This window comes from Triturus cristatus, chromosome 8, assembly GCF_964204655.1.
Source record: "Triturus cristatus chromosome 8, aTriCri1.1, whole genome shotgun sequence".
Lineage (NCBI taxonomy): Eukaryota > Metazoa > Chordata > Amphibia > Caudata > Salamandridae > Triturus > Triturus cristatus.
In genome coordinates this window covers 58,329,542-58,350,661 of record NC_140591.1, presented here as the reverse complement: position 1 = coordinate 58,350,661, position 21,120 = coordinate 58,329,542, and the positions used below count along the sequence as shown (strand labels likewise).

At 47.2% G+C, this 21,120-nt stretch overlaps 1 protein-coding gene across 1 annotated transcript in view; it reads right to left on the bottom strand.

Annotated features, from left to right (window-relative positions):
* Positions 1-17,133, bottom strand: part of TRIM45 (tripartite motif containing 45) — a 93,268-nt gene extending 76,135 nt beyond the window's left edge. The window contains exon 1 of the mRNA XM_085620972.1: positions 16,997-17,133. The gene's annotated coding sequence lies outside the window, so the exon portion shown is untranslated. The remainder of the gene's footprint in view (positions 1-16,996) is intronic.
* Positions 17,134-21,120: the final 3,987 nt, after the last annotated feature.

Below are 21,120 nucleotides of genomic sequence, written 5' to 3'. Positions count from 1 at the left end.
TATTGTTAGATTCCCAAGGTGAACGTAGAGCTATTTTGCAAAATCGTGCGGCCATCGATTATTTGCTGTTAAAATACGGGCATGAATGCTCTGAATTTGAAGGTCTATGCTGTTTTAATTTGTCTGACCATTCTAAAGATATCCAGTCCCATATTAATAAACTCCACGACTTGACTGCAGAAATTAGAGAACACATAGATCAGGGTTTCTTTGCTTGGCTTTTTAACTGGCTCCCTGACATGCATTTTTTACGACAAATTTTGGGAGGGGTTATTATTATTGTCTGCATCCTTATAGCGTTTGCTGCTTTATCCAGTGTGTCCCTTCCCTGCTACAATTTTTTAAACTTACGAAGAGTCGTAGATCAGTTAGTTTTGTTTCATATTATTCATCTACTGACGTTAGCTCCATTTAGTTATTGGTTAATAGACTGGAGTCAAGGGGTGTAATGTTATGGCTGTCTTTTTGCCAGCTCTCTGGAGAAGGAGAATGATGGAGAGTGACTCCAGCCTATCACCCCCATAGCATAGGGATTAGGCCGATAAACAGGGACCTTGTCTTACAGATATAAGGGCATTTTCGTGCCATTTCTCTTAGAGTAAGGCTTATGAATTTAAGTGAGGGGTTAGATATATAAGTATTAGTCATGATTTACTCATTTGCTAACATGCCGATCTGTTTCTTATGGAGCTATGCATATTATGGGCTCCGTAGGCCTTAAGCGAGACAGACTCCATTTTGCTTTCTGCCTGGTAGCTCGAGAAGGCTTTCTAGGTTAAAAGTGATGTTTTAGTTTTAAGCTGTTGTTCGCTTGGAGAGAACCGGTTCAGGCTGACCCTTATCGAAGGAATGTATTTTTCTCCACTCCGAAGACACAACTTCAGGCTGGCCAGCTGGGAAAGTGTCCTTGGTACGGGGAGGTACAAGAATTTGGTGGGCGGCAGGTTACTGGCCGTGAATTTCCATGAAGGAACGGGCTTTTGATATTAGCAAAGGTGTTAGTCTTTCAGTCAGTCAGTCCGTAGGCGGCATCTAGCCGTTAGCATCTCTGCCATTATTCATTTTCATGGTGGACAAGTCGCCATCTTTGAAGTCGGAGAAAGATTTAAGACCGAAACTCTCTGAAGATAGACTGAACGAGAAGTGGCGCGGAGCGCACTAACCCAGAGAGAGAGAGAGACGGTAGCTAATTAACAGCAAGGTTCCGAGGTCCTGAGGGAGAGCAGACGAGTTTGAGCCTATCAGTGCAGACGTGTACTTGTGACGGCTGAGGGTGACTGCAAGGCGAGCCAGGACCCAGAGACGAGACAGGAGCCTAGATGACTGCCGAGTCCCGATTTCCCATTAACCAGGTGAAGTCCGACCGATTCTTATAGTGCGTGCACCCTAATCTTTCTCTTTTATTTCTTGTGCAAATGTAATGCTGCATAGTAATGTGATTTATGTTTATGGTTAATAAATGCCCTAATTCATATAGAATTATCGTGTACCTGGTTCTTGTGTCCAATCTTGGTAAATGATGCTCCTAGTTGAGCACTGTTTAGACGAACGGATGAGAAATCCCGATCAGACGAATAGTTATCAAATAAAGAGGGAGTGAGTGGACCTTTGATGTCGTAAGCACGGAGTACACTATATAATCTGAATCCATATCCAAAGTTATTATTTTAGTTTTATCCTAAGTAGATTGCTAAGATATCATCCTAATAATGTTTCATAGGAATGTGGTCGTCGTTGATATGCGGCGTTAATGAGAGCGCTGGGGAGGATTACCAGCGTGTAGGGCTGCCGGATTGCAGCCCGTGTGTAAATGAGAGCGGCGGGAGGGATACCGCCGTGTAAGTTTCGCAGGATCGCGAACGATTTGGAAAAGGGAGCATTGGGTTCTGCAGGCCCGTGTGTAGACACGCCGGATTGCGTGTCAGATCTGCCCTAGGGTAGAACGGTCTGGGTCAGGGCGACCGCGAGGCCAACTGATGTGAATAAGATATTGTAGAAAATCCATATATGTATATTGTCATTCCCCATTCTTAGGTGCGACCTGTATATTCATCTTTATATCTACCCATTGTAAATACGATCTAAGAAGGGAAGGTGAGTACGTTTTGGCTGGGTCACAGGGGCCCCTGGGGGCTGATCCCATCTAAACAGAAAATCCAGCCATTACAATCACATAAACTATGTGATTAATGTGCGTTAAGCAATGCAGGAGTCTTTCAAACTAGTAACAATGTTACTAGGGGTGGACAATAAAATACGGTGAGTAACGTGCTTCGCCACTACCACCAACAGCCTGGGCATGAGTTGAGTAAGTATTAATTTGCTTCAAAATAACAGCACTAGTATTGGTGTAGGTATAGCATATCTGGCCTATAAATAATCTGAATTTTTTTTTTTGCGATGGGGCTGTCAGATGTGTGGGCGTCTAGCGTTATGTTGAGCAGACTAGTTATACAGCGGCTGAGGCTTCCCAATGTATGGGCAAACAATACGGGTATCTGATCAATATTACCTACAAGAGCAAAGTGTATTGTGCCATAGTGTACTCAAGTTTTGCAAAGTCCTCAAAAGGCCGGCCTACCTACCCTCTTCTGCCGGTATTGGGAGGTGCCGGGACGTCCAGCAGGCTTGTTTAAATACTGTGAGTGACTCAAGTGGAAGTGGCGGGAACCTTCCGGTCGATTCACAGCCTGCACTAGACTGCTACAGCTTTTGCAGAAATACATGGGGCCATCTTGGAAGATGTTTAATCCTGGTAAAAAATGACCGCCATCTTGGAATGGTTATGAGTTTACCCGGTGGTATGGAGCGGTTAGTGTGATTTATTGCGTGTTATATTATCGTGTATGCCACATATTTGAGAAACTTAAGCCTTGATATAATCCATAGTTGTATCAGTGGTGTGAATCACTCTATCGTTTGCGCTTCTGTATTACCTCATGTATGGTTAGGGGTAGTGCTAATACATACTCTGGGGTGAGTTTATTTGTACTGGCATGATAAAACGTTTTGCATTATCGGTATCTAAGCGTGTCAAGTGTTTAATGTGCTCCAGGGAATATCTTCATTTAACCCTTGTGTGCTGGTTGATAAACGATAGACCCATCTCTATTCTTTCGCAAACAGGGCTCCTTTGTAAATCTTGAGGTACGCCTGTAGTATTACCCATCGCAGGGAGTCAGGCGAATGTTGAAGTTGGGAAAAATGTGTACACATTTTTGTGTTGAGCTTGGGAACATCGGAAATTACTACGATGTTCTGAGATGCGTGATTTCACAGATCTGGTGGTCATACCTATATACCTTAGATCACATGGGCAGGTGATCATATAGATACAGTTGGATGTATTGCAGTTAGTGTGTGCACGTATTTCCCATATGAAAGAGTGTGAAAAGGTTATGGCTTTGGTGAATGCACATACTGTATAAGTTCCGCATTGGGTAGTGGCCCTGAACTGGCGGCATGTCCCACAATTGCCGTTGTGACATCTCTTTCTGTGGCTTAGGTCTCGTATGTATTAGCATATCTTTAAGATTCTTCGTGCGCTTGAATGCAAATCTAGGAATGTCTAGTTCCAAGGACCCTGTGTTCAATATGCTCCAGTGTTTTTTAATCACATGCCTGATTTTGTTGGAATCAGGTGTGCAAGTGGTAACACATGTGAGAGTTTCAGTTTATTCTTTCTCTCTAGGTTCAAGTAGAGCCTCGCAGTTGTTGTTCCTAGCTCTTTTTTTTTAGAGCGCTGTTAGAAGGTGGTTCTGACACTATGGGCCGCCCGGATTTTTCGCTTTTTGAGCACCTAATTGTTGAGCTTTTACTGTGGGGGAGCCTCATAAGTTGGGACTCACCCACAGTGAACTCAGGATGTAAGAGACTGCATGGGGATTTTACTGGTGTTCCCCTGGCTTGACCAGGCCACTGTTCAGCAGCTGGAGTAAGGGACACCGGGCTGGTTACATGCAGACATATGTGTACATGCGTGTGCACACGTGTACGGGCTGCGTAGGGGAGATTCCTAGCGTGCGCAGTCCAGGAGCAGCTACAAAGTGAATGGTGTCGCAGGACTTATGCAGTATTGGGTGGTGACATGAAATAGGCTTTATACACTGAAAAGAAACATGCCAGGGAAAGTCAGTGTGTTTTACTGTGTTTTCACTTCATTATTCCCCTATGGGGATGTGGGGCCCATGGCTAGATTAACTTCCGTTAGGCCTACAGATTCCAGACACGCACTTAAGTCCAATGTAGCAAATGTGAAAAGAAGTATTCTGCAGAGTCCAAAGTCATATTTGTACTGCTTTTGGGTCATCCGGAACTGTCATATTTCTCTGAGACAGCCAGGACCAGACCCAGGCTGAGGACTGACCTCAGCTGGATGGCTTGATAACCTGTATTCTACAAGCTAGGGCCTCCTCTCCACGAATAGAAGATGGGAGGGGCTACAGGCCAATCCATCAACTGCTGTCACTGGGTGCCAGGCACCAGGCTGCACCAAGGAGGAAGGCAGCGTGGGCGAAAGGGGCTTCAGAGACATGTGGCCAGAAACCCTGTACGACACCATTTTGAACAAGCCCAGACGCTGGACAAGAAGGAGGGAGCAGGGGCAGGGACGTGATGTGTCGCTGTTTGATAGGACCAACAGAGACTTCCTGCCAGCCCCCTACTCAACTTTTAAAAAGTGCCTGCACAGGAAGAGAAGTCTCTCTGGGGTGTGGTCTGCTGAGGCTGAAGGTGCTGGAGCATGGCGCAATAGGCAGTTGGAAGGAGAGACCCCCTGACTGCCCCCAGGACCCTAACAGCACCAGAAGAAGAGCCCAGGACCGGTGCGCAGGAGCAGTGGCCTCTGCGCAGGGAGAAGAGAGGCCACGAAGGAGAGCCAAGCGAAAGGCTGGCGCAGGGAGCCAGTGAAGACAGCACCCTGCTGAATCAGAGACCCAGAGGGCGGAGGAGTGTGTTCCCAGTGGCTGGGGCTGGTGAAGAGGAGCATGAAGCGCCCCATAATGCCTCGCCAGGCATTTGGAAATCTGCCGTTTTGGTGCTTTGTGGCCCCCAGAGGAGGGGGGTCACCCTCACTCGTGAAAAGGTGCAGTGGGAGCTGCTGGAGGAGCGCAGTCTCGCCCCCCCTCCTCCCCCCCAGCACGAAGAAATCTGCCATTTTGGTGCCTGGTGGCCCCCAGAGGAGGGAGTCACCCTCATGTGTGAAAAGGGGTGCAGGGGGGCTGCAGGAGCACCGCAGTCTCCCCCAGCATAAAGAAGAACAGTCCACCCATAAGTTTCACGGGGCATCTGAAAGAATAACCCCTCAAGGGCTCAGCCAGCCTTTAACACCTTCTAGGCTGGAACTTATGTTCTACAGCTGGGGGTGTACTATGAAGTGCATCATGGAGTGAAGGGCTGAGTTGGGGATGTCTGGAGAAGGGCATCCCCTGGAAGTGAAGTGGTGTAATTGCCCCGAAATGCATTTACTATTGGTTATTTCTTTTTAGGTGGACTGAAAGTCACATGTGTAAAGTGAAGTACCAGTGTAAGGTGATGTTAAGCTAAATGGAGTTATGTTGCTGGACCTTCCTGCTAGGGGGTCTGGCTGTATTTACGTAACCCCCTGCTTTTACCTGTGATTCCTTTTAAAGTGAAGAGGCGCACTGCAGGAGAAGTGTAGTTGCCAGGAGTACTTCTTTTGAAGGACTGTAAGTCACATGTGTAAGGAGATGTCATAAGCCAAGTGGGGCTATGTTGCCAGACAGTCCTGCTAGGGTGTCTGGCTGTATATGCGCAATCCTGTGATTTCATCTGTGATGCCTTTAGGGGCTGTAATTGCAATGCATTCAAATGATCAACCAAGGTGATGAGTACTGTCATACTAAAGTGTGCGTAAACATGGATTCTTGCTGCTGCGCTTAGGTGAAGTCCCCAGACTGCTAGCCCTTAAGATATAGAGGTGCATACTTTATGGTCAGTGGGAGATGCTCAGTCAGGGCCATGTGTCACCAAGGCAGGTTTACCCCTTTTTAATGCTTGTTGAGGTAATGGGGTGGGTCGCCACTGGGATGGTGCCAGTGCGCAGGGCCCTCGCTCCAGGTAATGTTCAACTATCTGCATTGGGGGCAAGTTGATGTGCATACATGGAAGTAGTGGTACTAGACCCCACCCCCCCTTTGCGGGAGGGGTGGAGATGTTATGCAATGTCACAAAGTAATTCCAACAGCTTATGTATATTTGTAAATTGGTGCATAGTATTGAGTAGTGTGTGTGTTTAATAAATGTACTCTTACTTTTATAAAGCAAAGTACAGACTGGACAATCAATTATTGAGTGTTATTTTTGTGCACCTGCAAATGGCGATTACTAGCCCACACCACCTCCCTTGAGTAAGCCTCAGACTGCTCTGCAACGCTACCCTCTGAGAGTCAGGCGCTACAATTGGGTGTTTGGTTCCCAGTGAAGGACAAATGTAGTCATGTTATTTGTGCAGGCCTCACAGATGCTGCCTCGTTTTCCAACAAGCGCAATGTTACGTTGTGGGTGTTTTCGTTTGCTCAAATTAATAGCCAGTTGTCTACCTCAGTTTTGTAATTCTCTAGGCTGCTACAATTTTTTCGCAGCCTCAAAACTTGACCATAGGGTAAGTTCTCCTTTAATGAACGTGGATGGTGGCTACTAAATAACAACAGGCTGCTGCGGTCTGTAGATTTTCTGTAGACTGTTGTGCTGAGGTTGCCCTTTGTCAATTTGATGGTGAGGTCAAGGAAAGGGATCGGAGTGTGAGATATAGAACTGGTAAACCTCAGGTAGGAGTTTAAAGTATTAATCCAGTTACAGAATTCTTTGCAGGTACTCATATCGCCTGACCAGATAATGACAATGTAATCAATAAACCTCTTCCAAAGGAGAAGATTGGTGCAGTAGGGGTTTGAATCTATGAAGATTAAGTTCCCTTCAAAAGCTGCCATGTATAAACTTTGTGAGATACCTGCCGGGTATCGATGAAGTAGATAGAAAAACCCAACTAGGGTGAGTTCTTCAATTCCTTCTGCAACTATGGTGGTGTTCCACCAGATGCGCCTGTGTAATCCTCACGATATAATGTTTGCGAGAGTCACTCACATGGCACTCACGTTACGCATGTTTTTAGTCATCGGCACTGTGTGCTCTGAGCTTGTCACACAGGGAACACGAGAGTTTTGTTTATACTGGTACATCTGATTCTAATAACTTTTTATTCCTTTAACAGGTTGGTCATATGCTATCAGGTACTACACATAGCATGTGTTAGGTTGGTGTAAAAGGGTAGATCACACCATACAACCACCCACGTGTAGATAGATTTGATTAGGTCACAATGAATCGCCACCAGATTTTTTAACTACCAGGCGAGAAACATGTTGACCGCACAATAGCAAAAACAACAGTTGATGGACAGAATGCAGAACAATGTCATACATTCACCCCAGTACAGAAATCTGGGCCTAAATCCATCGTTTTTTTGCTCGCCATGCCGTTACAGTTTGAACCCAGCCATATGCAAATCAGTCTTGACCCTGTGCCTCATGGGAACAGTCCAGCCCGAACTGCCAAGCCAGGTCCTCCCTGGACTGGAAGCAAGCATCCTAGGACAGGGTTTGGGGTTTCGCCCCTCTTCAGCCAGGATAGCTTGATTCCAGTGGCATGGAGAGCACGGGACCCACGTCTGGGCATACCCTTCCTACTCGGGGTGACAAATGCAAAAACAACAGTATCGCTTTGTTCGCCCTAAGTTGCCAGGGTATGCCCAGGAGTGGGTCCCTTGCTCACTTTGCCACTGGATTTAAGATAGCCTGGCTGATGAGGGTTATGAACCCAAAACCAGTCCCAAGATGCTTGTTTCCGGTCCAGGGAAGACATGGCTTGGCAGTTCGGGCTGGACTGTTCCCATGAGGCACAGGGTCAGACTGATTTGCATATGGCCATGTCTGAACTGGGGTGGTGGAGTGAACTAAAGAATGATGATGGATTAAACCCAGATCAGTTGACTGGGGGTGAGTGTTTGATTTGCTCAAACGCTCCGTCCATCATCCCCTTTGGTATCGCTTTGACCGCACAATAGAGCACCCTGCCTGAGACATAATCTCAGACATGCACCTTTGTTTCTTTTAATCAGGGTGGGAGACCCATTGATTAAAATAGTCTTTGCTGGTACTCCCTTACCGGCTTTAAAATTTCTTTCAGGTTATACACCTCCACACTTTCATCTACACTAATTAGGCCCCTCACCCCCACGGCACCAAACGGCATTTGGAATAAAAGATCTCCGCCAAAGAGCCCTTCATAGGGAGCCTGTCAGGAATTGCAGCGCCGACCTGACGAGGAGCAGCCCATATGATGAAGCATGACACCTTGTCGGGTGTGTGAGGGCCCTATATTCCAAGAGGAGGAATCCTCATCCTCCTACACTTCTTGACCACATAAAACCAGTTTTACCCGGTCTCGATATTACGAACAGCATACCTTTAGTATCTTCATTATTGTTAGTGCATGTATGCTGGACCTGTCTAAAAAGTCCTCAGTCCCTCCTTTGTGATTGGACAAACCTCACAATCTCAGCGAGCGAAGCTAGACAGATCTTACAGACAAGCAGCAAATCCACCTTCACATTACAGTGATCTCAACAGGCATATCACGAAAAACTTACAAACCCAACCTTCAGCAAACTGTAGTGATAATGTCTAAGTTCTATTAATATTGATGTTGAAATGCCTTCAAACAAATAATGAAATAACTGCTACAGCCTGTAGTGTCATCGGTCACCAAGGAAACATCAACAATAAGTCTCCAAAAATTAGTATGAATTATCACTTTAATATCAACTTTCAAAACAATTTGGAAACACGATCACACCTTGTCATCATGCATTGGCTCGTTACAACAAGCACTTCATTTTTAATAAATATTTCTGACTCCCAAAAACAAATATGTCAGTCTCTCAAAATAATTGCATTTCATTTTTAGTTAGATCTTTGATCTCCACGCATCAAGTACTCATGCATGTTACTGCCACACATGGACACAGTCTGGCTTTACATGTCTATGTTTCAACATCAAATTCCAGGAACGCCCATCGTATGTCAGGGATGACCACCACCGCTGGGGTGGAGAGGAGCACAATTGGGTCAAGAACGCCCACGGTACATCATGGTCCCATTATACCTGGGATGGGCTCAATATGCCAAAGAGGCCTACATAATGGCAAGCATCGCTAGAATTATGGTGGGAATAATCATAACAGGACACCACCAATTAGCTAAGAAGGACACCATTACGCTAAGGCCAGCATTCTGGAATGGAGTAGACACCATCAATGGAAGGACATCCACAATATACCAAGTACGGCCTTGATTATATGCTAAGGAAGGGTACAGTGATGCCAGACATACCCACAAGGAATGTCCAAAATAATGCAAACACCACCATCACACCTGGGATGAGGCTACTGTGCTAATGATACCCACAATATGCCAGTTATGCTACAGATATCCATAAGATGTCAAGAACAGCCATTATGCAGAGGCTCACAATACTCTCTGGGTGCAAGCCATCATGCCAAGTGCGGACACCATAATGTCACACATGCCAAAAATATAGTAAGAATAGCAACCTTCATGCCAAGTGAAAGAGGTGTGGTGCAGCGGCTAGGGCGCCTGACTCCGAAACACAGGGGCTCACGGTTCGTTCCCCGGTGCCGGCGGCAGGTAAGCCCAGAACCATGTGACTCTGGGCAATAGCTTGCTTAATCTTCCCGACGGCCCCCAGCGCCTTGACACCCCTCAGGTAATTGCTTGCGCTTTACAAATACTGGATTTCAAGCTCCTTATTAAGCCGGAGGTGAGGACCATCATGCCCCCAATATGCAAGGGAAGGGCTCAATTAAGGCAGATGAGAGCTCCCATTATACAGGGATGGGGCCGAGATTCCTAAAGATGACCTTTATATGTGAATAATCTAGATGGAATATTGCCCTGAACAAGTGACATTTGCTGAAATACTGGTATGTGGTGGGGCCAAACCCAACAGCAACCCTCCCGGCTGGTGCCAACAGAGTGCTGCATGCCACGACCCACCTCACTATCTGCTCCTGATGGCAGAAGATATAAACACTGACACCACCCATTGGGAATGGCATGCTAAAGTTGGATATATGTGTCTACATCCTGGCAGCTGAATACAGCAAGACGAGAGCAGTGGAAACTAATGCGAGCACTTGCCTCCGTGTAAACCATTTCCCATCGTCTCACTATGTGGGAAGGAGTCGCCGGCACCACAAGGACAAACGACTGCGGCTGCACAATCGCACAGATATGAACTGCTGTACGATTAGAACAATAACCAGAATATGCCAGGTCACCACCAGAAAAGCAGGGAAACATGAAATAGAGTCAAATCTCATAGAAATATCAAACACTGCTCTCCCCTGAACTGACTAAAACCCTGGACCCTTAAGGGAATCGAAGACAAGCAAACTCTAAACTTGAGATCGTTCTCAGTCTTTAGTGCCCCCCAATCATTAAATTCAGAACATGCTCTTTCAAAAAAGAAACACCATAAAGGGAAAGGAACTCAAAGGCCTAAGTCACACTGACTCCAGCAAGACTGGTCACATTAAAGACATCTATTGCAAATGCAGAGCAAAACCTTGTACTGGTTACAAGATTTCTGAAAACTTAAATTAAACAATAATGAAAAAGGTACAGCTTCAATGCAAAACATACATGCTCAACATTCACACTCGAGTCCTAAAAAAGGGGCAGAGAAGGCCACTTCTTAAGGGCAAAACGACAGCCCTGGTCCTACTAGACTTGCCCAGGATGCCCTCTGTAACCATCGGCTACCGAACAGACAAATTAAAAACTAATCTTAAAAGGAGCCAACAAATCCTGTTGGGAGTCTTTGGACAGAAGAAATACCCAACTCCTGCTGAGAGTTTCTGATGGATACTTCTAACTGCAGATTCCTCACCTTAAAATACTCCCAGGCACCAGACTGGATCCAGAAACTTTTCTTTAGTTGTGCTCGCATGCGGCACTAGGTGTTGACTTTGGCTACGCATCGCCCCGGAAGTGATAGAGCGGAACAGCATACAAGTGCCACCTGTATGTGCTTATGCCAGTCTCTTTATTTCTGCGCTTTCCAATGTGAATCCAGAGATCTCAATTTTGTTGGTCTTCTGATAACTTCTAAATCAAATTCCATTGTGCTAGGGAGCTTTCAAAAATTTACAGGGTTCAAACCATGTCACGACTGTAGAAAACAAATAAATGGCAGTCATGGATCAGCACAAGGTGGTTCAATGGCATCTAGGTTCAGGCCTGGACTCAAAGTAATGTGATAAATGTTCCCTTGTGTACCCAAAGGCGATTCGGGACCGGAAGGTGAGGCTGAAGGTTGCCAAACAAACAAAATTGCAGCCTTTGTGCATGTCCCACTCCAAGTTGCGGGAATGCCGTCACTCCCCCTCATGAGGCCATTATTGCAAGCAGTCAACTCTGTGCTCAAAGTTCTCCAGTAAGTCCAAGTGGAAGTCCAAGCTCAAACTTAAAAAAGCAAATCGGGAGTCGACCCTCATCTCGCCACGCTGAACCTAAAATGAAGGTGCAAGGGCATAATGATTTGAGTCCTTCATCCTAGAGATCACCAGTTGCAGAGCTGGTTCCTCAGCGGACCCTGAATTCAAACTATATCAGCAACTCCACAACCAACGGCAGCATTTAAGCAGGCCATGCTGCGGATACCTGGTGTGCCTCCGGCTCCCTCTGCCGCACCTCTGGGCCCCATGAACCGAAGGGGTCCCCTGGAGGGTTACCACATACAGATCCTTCTTTGGTTGTATTCGACCCTTTGGGACCGATCTCGGGAACCATCGCAGCTATTTTAAAAGCTACCACCAGCACTCCAAGACTTGCGCTGGGCCCTTCATCAACAATGCCGGAAGAGAATCTAGTGTGGAATCCGATGCCGGACACTGAACCGACTTTAGCTCGATCTCGGCCAATTTTGCGCTACAAAATCACAAAAGCACAGCCGATTATCATAAATTCGGACTATGACCTACAGAGGCTCCATTGTCATTTTGGCTCTAATTCTGAACAGGTACTTCTCAGGATGGGGATGATGAGGATAAGGATGGACACAGTTTTATCCGCTCTCATTGCACATACGATAAAATTCACATGGATTTGCAAGAGGCCAGTGGGCTTCACACCTCCCCTGTGGGAGGGTTTGACTTGCCACGTCGGCCTTCAATGGGAGAAAGTGCCTCCTCCGCAGTGGTGGTTCATAGGGCAGCTGAGGTCCTAGTTCCCTTAAAACATGTCTTAACTCTGTTCTACAGTGTATGAATGGTAATATCCTGAAATTAAGTTCAGACAAGACTGTAGTTCTTTTCTTTGGTCCTAAAATCATACCCGATTGCAGCTTCTGGTGGCAACCAGAGATGGGCAATGCGCGGTGTCCAGCCCCGGCAGTCAGAAATCTTGGGGGTTCAAATTTGATGCAGAACGTACCTTTGAACCCCAAATGAAATCATTGTCTAGCTCCTGTTTTCTCTCATTCCTTGAGACGGATGATGCATTTTATTCCAGTGGATCAGCAGAAGACCGTAGTACAGGCCATGATCAAGCAAGTCTAAACTGGACTATTCCAATAGCTTATATCTTGGACTTCCTTCTTATCTTTTACACTGGCTGCAGATTATTCAGAATGCTGCGCCCGTATGATCTTGAAACTTTCTCCCTGGTGTCCTATTTCGGACCACCTGCGCCAGCTTCACCAGCTCCTAATTGCTAAAAGGATACAGTTCAAGGCCCTTACCCTTGCTTTTAAGATTTTTAAATCCAGGGCGCCTTCGTATCTTAGGCAAAGTTTTAAATTCCCTCTCCAGGCCCGACCCCTTCGCTTCAACAATCTTAAACTGTTTCAAACTCCTCGGATTGCTAAATCCAGAAGAAGAGGCCACACCTTTTCTTATCTGACTGACAAACTTTGGAATGCCCTACCCTTGGCCTTAAGAACCTGCACAGCCGAAGCGATTTTCAGGAAGAGGATCAAAACGTTCCTCTGTGACGCGGTTTAGGCTCCTTCTGATTTGAATATGAACCAGGTGGACACACGCAAAGCCAGCTGTGTGCTTTAGAAATGCATTGTACAGCTGGCCTCAGTAGATGCCAAAACAAATGTTCTTACAGAAATTTTGCAACCTGGCCAGCCTTATCTAACGAAACCTTTGCTCCCTTTTAACAATGCCCTCACGTGTACATTGAAGCCCAAACCATGCTCTTGCCTGCGGGTGAATAGGCAGGTGGCGGGTGTCAAAGATCTGAGCCTGGCAATTCAGATTTTCGTACTAAACATCCTACTCCAATTAGCCTCGTCATTCAGGCTTCAACATATAAAGTGAATCCCAATTCATTCTCCAATACTCCTCCAGACAGGGAGTCTAAAAGGATTGAGGCTTTTGGTAAGCGTACATTTTCGTCTGCTAGCCTAGCATTGTGGTTGGTTAATGCTGTCCGTCTATTGGGCCGCTGCATGCATGCCCTGTGGGACAAAGCCAGTGAGATCTTGGCAGCAGTCGAGAAGACCTTAGGGCCTCCTTGGGGCAACCAATTCATGATACACAAACGTTGGCTCAATAGGTTATCCGTGCAACGAGGAGGGCTGGCAAAAAGCTCCCATGAGTAAGTATATTATAAGAAAAGGTCTCTGCTAACACGAGAACCACAAATAAAAATGATCTAAAAGCACAAATATCAAAAATATTTTTGGGCCTCAAAAAGCACACATTGCCACAGTCCCTGGTACTCCATGGAACTATGTTCTGTCAATGTGGTATTTGTGTAAGAGCAGAATGCCATCACTCACAGTGAAGTTAGCCAATGGCTGAAGTGGGCTGACCCACTGCCATATACGCTATGGTGAAGAGGGCGGAAACAAAACGTGAACACCACAACAGATCAATATATGAAGATGGCTGGATGAAAGCTCCTGTAAGAGTATTATATGTATAATTCTAGTGAAATCACAAGGTCATGGCTTGTGCCAGCCCTAAAAAAAAGGGCTGTCCTCTTTTCAACAGCAAACAAGTCTCTTTTTCATTTTTTTAAAAATTAGAATTCATATTTGTTTAGTGCCAAATTTTTTAAGCCTTGACCAATTAGTGAAGAGAAATAAACTGTCAAAAGGAATCCTTTTTAATCAAATATCAGAATCAGTTCACCTTTAGCATCCACCAATTCAGCAACACTGTGATAACATTTATAAACACAAAGTATTACTGAGAAAAAGGCAGATGGGGGGTGGGGGGGTATAAAAAGTGTAAAGACTTGCAACCAAGGAAAGTGACTAGAACAGTGCTGATAGTGAGACAAAGTCTGAATGTAATGTTGCAATTACTTAATGGAAAGTTTCATCATCTTTAAACCATAACATCCTATACAGTCATTACTATTAAGGTGGATACCACCACATGACGGGGGGAAAAATAAAAAAATAAGGAACTAGGTGTAGTCAGATGTAGAACCCACCCACTCTTATGGGCATTGATAATGGTGCCAACTACCTACAGTTTATTCTGCTCTTACTAATCCTTAGATGAGGCAGCAGCACAGGGAGGGCGGGTATGTCGTAATGTCGGTGATGAGGACGTACAGACTAAGGTTAAGGAACAATACCAGTAAGTATGTGTCCTAGTCCCAGTCACTGCTAATTAGGTGCAGCAAAGCTCTGCTGGCAGCCCAACCTTATGAGTAATAACATATAACCATCAAATGCTATCAAAGTTTAGTAGTGAATGCAGACCTATGACTGTAAAGTAAACAAAATTAATAAAACCATTTAGTTTCCACAATTTGCTGCTTTCAAAACATTCTCCCCAAAATTACCATTACCCATCCCCACCCCCTGAATTTTATAATGATTCAGAAACGTATGAGTAGATTAGGTCTGTGGTCAATCTGAATCCTCCAGTTACTTTTGAAACTAGAAAAATTCTTTAGTATGTCCTCTTGCTCTGTTGGCTCTTTGGAACTCAAGCTATAGCTCCCTCCAGGATTAGAGAGTGGATAGCTGATTTCATAGGATTCATGGAGCCTGTCATACACATTTTCCAATCGGAAGGAGGCAGAGTGAAGGACTCTAATTTGTAGCCCTCTTTTACCATACTTAGAATCCAGAAGTCAGGAGAAGCTCATTCCCACCAACAGGTAACTGTAGGCCAGCTGCAGGATAGTCAGAAACACTGAAAATTCTCAGGAGAAGTCTTAATCTTTTGTTTCAGTTGATTATTGAACTCCGTTTCCTAGAGTAGGACATTGGTTGCCGTCGTGAGGGCTGTGTAAATTAAGATTTTGATGAATAGAATGAACATGCACAACCTATAGATTTAGTGATGGTTGAAATATTATCCTTTTTCTGTAGTGTGCTCCTGGGGTACCTGTAATTACAAATTATTGATGACGTTTTTGTTGAGACATTAATGAGTTGAACTACCTTTGGAAGGTATTGCGTTGTGCCTAGGGGGACGGGCCCTATTCAGGGCACGCTACTTTGTACTTTAAATTAAGATTTTGACACGTTCTCATCAATTGAAGAGGAGGAATTCTTAAATATTCCATGAAGCTTTTCCTTTATCTCAGAATCAAACAGCTCGTTTCCTTCAAAGGGTGGTCATAAAATTGTGTTTTTCTGAGCCGAACCAGTAAGCTAGTTTCTGATAAAAATGTCGCTTCTGGCTGTTACTACAGCTCCTGCAGATAAGGCAGTTGCTCTAACATCAAATGAGGTGACTGACATGAATATGGCTTGGGTAGTTCCAGGTTTTATAGAAGTGCCGTACATTCAGAGCCCTCTTGAATAGTCTTAAAAAGTCCTTCAAAGTCAGAAATAATGCTCTGGCTAGTACAAGACCCATTAACACCAGCCCTCATGGCGAGACTGGATCCAGAAAATGCCTTTTTCAGGACAGAGTGCCTTAGTGGAGTTCTCATCACATAGGAATAACTACTACCATAACTGTTAATGTTATTTGTTTGTCCATTAATACCTATACAACTTTTATATTACTTATATAGTATCGAGACAATGCCTCTCAAATCAACTTCAAGCATTCAGGTAAGTGATATTTTCTCTTTACTTCAAATCAGTATCACAAAAGGATGAGGAGTGCTCCACCATCCTGTACTTTTTGAGTCTTTTAACATGCCCGCAATAGAAGACCTTCCTAAGGTTGCCATATTCATCTCGTCAAGGGATGCATACCTGCCAACTTGAAGAACAATGTCACAGGAGGATGCACCTCGTGCCGAGAAGTATCTACAAGGCACTTTTAAACCCTACCCCGATCCCAAGCACCCTCTTCCCAAAAAAAAAAAAGCTTGCTGATGTCCTGGGGTGTTTTCAACCCCTTAATCGATGTCGGCTGTTCAAATCCTCGGGAAACGAGCATGAAAACCACTATTTACAGTGGTTTTCAGCTCTTTTTTGGCACAGTGTGATATCGATTCCTCACCGGGAGCCCGTGTGATGGGACCCGATATCTTGTGTCACACGGTGGCACCGTGTGAGTTGGAAGGTTTGTGGATGGAGTTTTTACATGAAGCTGAGAAGCAACAATCTTGTCTGGGTCCTTCCATTTGCGGAGAATTAGGTTTACACCATGTAGAAGGGGAGATAAGTGCAGTTATCAAATACTAAAGCCACATGACATGGACAGGACGGAAATACCTATTTTTCAAGGCATAGAAACAACGGAGGTAATGCTCCTAAAGCAGGTCTATCCCTCAAGATGCTGTCCCCCAGTGCGGGGAAAGTAAAGTGGCATTGAGTAGAACCAAGAGAAGTTCGTAGAACCCCCACATGCACCTCCCAGGGCTCCCACCTGGGTGGGGTTCCCAATCCAACCTCACCCCAGGAGCCGAGCCCTACAATCACAGCACCCACATTCCATTCCACCGCCTCCCGTTTTACTCACAGCTGCTCGGGACGTCTCCGTGACACCAGCCAATCCGAGCCAGCGGCTCGCGGCCAAGGGTGGGGGAAGTGCTAGCCTTGAGTGAGGCTTGGAATGCACACTCTGCCACCTGATAGGCCGACGAGTCTCCAGCGGACACTGTAAACAGGCTGTGCTAAGGCTTCCGTCCAGGGGTTGGGAATTTGGGCGGCCATATTGGAAAAGGGCCTTTGTGAGTGAAGTTGTACTATTGTTAACGACAACACCAGAAATACAAAACAGTACTACGAGGTTGTTGCAGAGAACCTTCATAATGTGTTGAATGTAAACAATTTAAGAAAACCAGCCATATACTAAATAATTAAAACAAGAAACCTGCCATGTTCTTTCATCAATTCCGACCCCGTGAGACCAATTACAGTTCTTTACTCTAGTTTACAATGAATATTAGTTATAACTGTAAGCTTAAATTATTTTGCTTGTGAGGGAAAACATTTTTGTAATGGCCACTGGTGCCTAGGACCAGGTTTTTTCCTTTTTTTTCCTTAGAATTCTGGAACTTGTAGTCTTATTTAGCCCAGTGAAAAAACAGTACTTCCAGGCTAAAAAAATCGAATTAAAAAAACACTACAACCCTAACTAGTCATGCATGAAAATAGGAAACTTAGTAGCAATGTGTTGTGGAAGGAAGTACATGTACATCGAAGAAGTAGATTTCAAAAGTTGGTTTAATGGCTCCATTACAGATAGAGAAACATCCAGCCTGCTTGACCACCAACCATCTCCTGAGTGTCGTCGCGAGCTAGCTGGAACGTGGTGGCATTCCACGTAGCCACGACAACACCCTCGAGACCGCAAGGATAAAGAAAGCAAGTAAAACTACATGGGTCACATCATATCTTCATTTTTTACAAATAAAACAAAAATAAGCAACAAATTATACAGAAGTTAAACACAGAAAGATAAAATGGCACTACTCCATTACAAATACATCAAATTTAGAAGGAACATGGCGCAATCAATCAATCAATCAATGAATTTGTAAAGCGCACTACCTACCCGTGAGGGTCTCAAGGCGCTGTGGGGAGGGGGGTGCTGCTACTGCTCGAAGAGCCAGGTCTTGAGGAGTCTTCTGAAGGTGAGCAGATCTTGGGTCTGCCGTAGGTGGGTAGGGAGGGTGTTCCAGGTTTTGGCGGCGAGGAAGGAGAAGGGTCTGCCGCCAAAGGTCGTTCGTTGGATGCGGGGGACAGCGGCGAGGGCGAGGCTGGAGGAGCGGAGCTGGCGGGTGGGGGTGTAGAAGCTGAGTCTGCTGTTGAGGTAGGCTGGTCTGGTGTTGTGGAGTGCCTTGTTTGCGTGGGTGAGGAGTTCGAAGGTGATCCTCTTGTCGACAGGGAGCCAGTGTAGGTCTCTCAGGTGAGGGGTGATGTGGCTGCGGCAAGGGACGTTGAGGATCAGTCGGGCAGAGGCGTTTTGGATGTGTTGCAGTCGTCACAGGTGTTTGGCCGGGATTCCTGCATAGAGTATGTTGCCGTAGTCTAGCTGTTAGAAGGTGGTTCTGACACCATGGGCCGCCCGGATTTTTCGCTTTTTGAGCACCTTATTGTGGAGCTTTTACTGTGGGGGAGCCTCATAAGTTGGGACTCACCCACAGTGAACTCAGGATGGACGAGACATGCCAGGGAAAGTCAGTGTGTTTTACTGTGTTTTCACTTCCTTATTCCCCTATGGGAATGTGGAGCCAGGGGCTAGTTTAACTTTAATTAGGCCTACAGAGTCCAGACCCGCACTTAAGTCCACTGTAGCATATGTGAAAAGAAGTATTCTGCAGAGTCCAAAGTCATATTTGTACTGCATTTGGGTCATCCAGAACTGTCATATTCCTCTGAGCCAGCCAGGACCAGACCCAGGCTGAGGGCTGACCTCAGCTGGATGGATTGATAACCTTTCTTCCACGAGCTAGAGCCTCCTCTCCACGAAAGGAAGATGGGAGGGGCTGCAGGCCAATGCATCAACTGCTGTCGCTGGATGCCAGGCACCGGGCTGCACCAAGGAGGGAAGGTAGCATGGAAGGAGTTGGGTTTCAGAGGCCATGTGGCCAGAGACACTGGACGACGCCATTTTTCACAAACACAGAGGCTGGACAAGAAGGAGGGAGCAGGGGCAGGAAAGTGATGTGTCGCTGTTTGATAGGACCAACAGGGACTTCCTGCCAGCCCCCTACTCAACTTTTAAAAAGTGCTTGCACAGGAAGAGAAGCTCTCTCTGGGGTGTGGTCGGCAGAGGCAGAAGGTGCTGGAGCCTGGCGCAATGGGCAGTTGGAAGGAGAGACCCCCTGACTGCCCCCAGGACCCTAACAGCACCAGAAGGAAAGCCCAGGACCGGTGCGCAGGAGCAGTGGCCCCAGCGCAGGGAGAAGAGAGGCCCAGGGCCAGGCGAACGGCTGGTGCAGGGAGCCAGTGAAGACCGTTCCCTGCAGAAGGCACCCCCTTGGAGACCCGGAGGAGGAAGGAGAGTGCACCCAGTGGCTGGGGGGCGCCACCAGGAGCAAGAGGACGTGAAAATGGAGAAGATCGGACCCCTGGGGGCTGAGATATGGCCCCCAGAAGGTACACGACCTTTGACCTTTGATGGGACCGACGCCGAAGCACGTGGGGCTCCGCCGCCGGTCTGGCAACTGCCCCCGGGGTGGGTCAGGTCCCGGGGGCTGCCCCCCAAGGAAGAAAAGTCGAGGTGCGCCATCGCGCACCCGGCGAAAGTACCCCCGCGGGGTGCCAGGAGCCCACCCTGGCCTCCGCCGAAAACGGAGGATGGGGAGCGCCGGCGCGCTCCCCACGAAGGTGACCGGAAGCAGAGGGCCAGGAACCCACCCTGGCCCCCACCGATGCTGGGTGTGGGGGAGCGCCATTGCGCCCCCCGAAGATGTTCGGGGGCCCGGGACCCCATCCCTGGGCCCCGAGTGTGGAGGAGGTGGGGGGGAAGTGCCGTTGCACTCCCTCCGAAGACCCGCTCGGTTGTAATGGCTGCGTGTCTGCCCGCTGGAGTCGGCAGACGAGAAGAGTCGTGCCGGCTCCCGCGGCAGCACGCGAGGGTGCTGGCCGGGCGGGGAGCCGGCGGGGGCAGCCGGGGGTGGGCTCCCCAGGCTGCCCTCCATCGTGGAGGCAGGCGAGGGTCCCGGGTGGGACCGGGACCCCGAGAAGGAGAGTAGAGGCGCGAGGGGCCCGGGTGGGACCGGGCCCCCGAAATAAGAAGTAGCGGCCGGGGGTGGGCTCCCCGAGCCGCCTAGCAGCGCCTGGGGGTCCGGGTGGGACCGGGCCCCCCAACAAAGGGAGAAGAAGCGGCGAAGTCGCCAGCATCGCCAGCGCGGCTCTCCCCGGCACAGCCGGAGAGCCGCTCATCTGTTATTCACCTGAAGGAGCTCTAAGCGCCCCATAATGCCTTGCCAGGCCTGGGGAGAACATCGTTTTTGGCGCCGGGTGGCCCCCAGAGGAGGGGGGTCACCCTCATGAGTGAAAGACAGTGCATGGGAGCTGCAGGAGCACCGCAGCCTCCCCCAGCCTAACAGAGACCCGTCCCCCCATAAGTTTCATGGGGCATCTGAAAGAATAACCCCTCAAGGGCGCAGCCAGCATCTATACCCTTCTGGGCTGGAACTTATGTTCTGCAGCTGAGGGTGTACTACGAAGGGCATCCCCTGGAGGTGAAGTGGTGTAACTGCACCGAAATGCATTTACTAATAGTTATTTCTTTCAGAGGGACTGAAGTTCATTTGTTTAACGTGATGTGCTGGTGTAAGGTGATGTCATAAGCCAAGTGGGGTTATGTTGTCAGACAGTCCTGCTAGGGCGTCTGGCTGTATATGCGTAATCCTGTGATTTCATCTGTGATGCCTTTAGAGGCTGTAATTGCAATGCATTCAAATGAGCAACTAAGGTAATGAGTACTGTCATTCTAAAGTGTGCGTAGACATGGATTCTTGCTGCTGCGCTTAGGTGAAGACCCCCGACTGCTAACCCTTAAGATATAGAGGTGCATACTTTATGGTCAGTAGGAGATGCTCAGTCAGGGTCATATGTCACCAAGGCAGGTTTACCCCTTTTTAATGCTGGTTGAGGTAATGGGGTGGGTCGCCACTGGGATGGTGCCAG